Raw genomic sequence first — 1,580 nt, 5'->3', positions numbered from 1 at the left:
TTCTTTCTGAGTCAACGTCTCACTCTGTCACCCAGGCTGGAGTGCAGTGGCATGATCATGGCTCACTGCAGCCTCCGATGCCTGGGCTCTGGGGATCTTCCTGCCTCAGTCTCCCAAGTAACTGGGACTACAGGCACAAGCCACCATGACCGACTCACTTTGTGATTTTTTTTGTAGAGATGAGGCTTGTCTCTACGCCCCGGGCTCAGGCGATCCTCCCATCTCAGCCTCCCAAAGTGCTGGGATTACAGGCGTGAGTCACCATGCCTGGGCTATTATCTCTGTTGAGGGCCTGCTGTGTACTGGGCCACAGAGAGCACTCCGTGTGTGGAGGCAGCAACCCCTTCCCCATGGCCCTTCCTCTCTCTCCAGCTGCCCCTGAGTGACAACTCTACTTCCAACCCTCGTGAGACATTCACAGTTGGCCTCCCAGTTTGCAGTACTTCTGTCTGCCTTAGTATTTCAAAGTGCTAAAATCCTGTTTGGGGTATTTTTGGCATGCCATTATTGTGATGTAAAATTGAAACCATTTGTGCCTTAACATGTACCCATTGCATTCAAAGAGTGTGTGTGTGTGTGTGTGTGTGTGTGTGTGTGTGTGTGTGTGTGTTTAATAGAGATGGGGTCTTGCTGTGTTGCCCAGGCTGGTCTCAAACAGTCCTCCCACCTCAGCCTCCCAAAGTACTGGGATTACACGCATGAGCTACCACTCGTGGTCTAAAGTTTTAATTGATTAATGGCATATGCACATAGAATGTTTTCATAACAACAACAATACTACCTACCACTTTTTTTTTCTTTTGAGTTAGAGTCTCACTCTGTCGCCCAGACTGGAGTCCAGTGGCCACTCCTGGCCACCACAGCCTCGACCCGCTGGGCTCTGGTGATCCTTCTGCCTCAGCTTTCCGAGTAGCCGGAATTACAGGCACGCGCTACCATGCCCAACTGACTTTTGATTTATTGTAGAGATGAGGTCTCGCTGCCCAGGCGGGTCTCGAACCCGCGGGCTCAGGCCATCCCCTCACCTCAGCCTCCCGAAGCGCGGGATTACAGACTGAACCACCAAGCCTGGCTTACCTAACACTTATTTAAGGCCTTGTAAGTGCCAGGACTGTCCTAAGGGCTTTACACATTAAATCACTTTGTCCTTGCAACAACCCTAAGGAGTAGGTATCATTTTTGCTATCACAGACGAGAGAACCCAGGCATTGCATTCAAAGTGTGTGTGTGTGTGTGTGTGTGTGTGTGTGTGTGTGTGTGTGTGTGCCATGACCACACAGCAATAAGTCAGGAGCTGGGATCTATACCCAAGCAGACCTCTCTGATGTCAGCCACTATACTCTCCTGGCACATTTTTCTCCACCTTACTTCCAGGAATAAAAAGAACACAGTGACCCATAAGGCCAAGCTTTTCTTAAAAGAGTGACCTAGGCCAGGTACAGTGGCTCACACCTATAATCCCAGCACTTTGAGAGGCCAAGGTGGGAAGACTGCTTGAGTCCAGGAGTTTGAGACCAGCTTGGGCAACATAAGAAGACTTCGTCTCTCTCTTTATTTTATTTTATTTTTTTGAGTTGGAG

The 1,580-nt window shown here is 49.6% G+C and overlaps 1 protein-coding gene across 1 annotated transcript in view; it reads right to left on the bottom strand.

The window, feature by feature from the left end:
- ENG (endoglin) overlaps positions 1-1,580 on the bottom strand; it is a gene marked incomplete at its 3' end in the record, with an annotated part of 33,542 nt that overhangs the window by 14,044 nt on the left and 17,918 nt on the right. The window lies entirely within an intron of this gene.

The sequence above is a fragment of the Carlito syrichta genome, unplaced genomic scaffold (assembly GCF_000164805.1).
Source record: "Carlito syrichta isolate Samal-C Ts95f unplaced genomic scaffold, Tarsius_syrichta-2.0.1 Scaffold97051, whole genome shotgun sequence".
NCBI classification, from domain to species: domain Eukaryota; kingdom Metazoa; phylum Chordata; class Mammalia; order Primates; family Tarsiidae; genus Carlito; species Carlito syrichta.
This window is presented reverse-complemented; position numbering and strand designations above follow the sequence as displayed.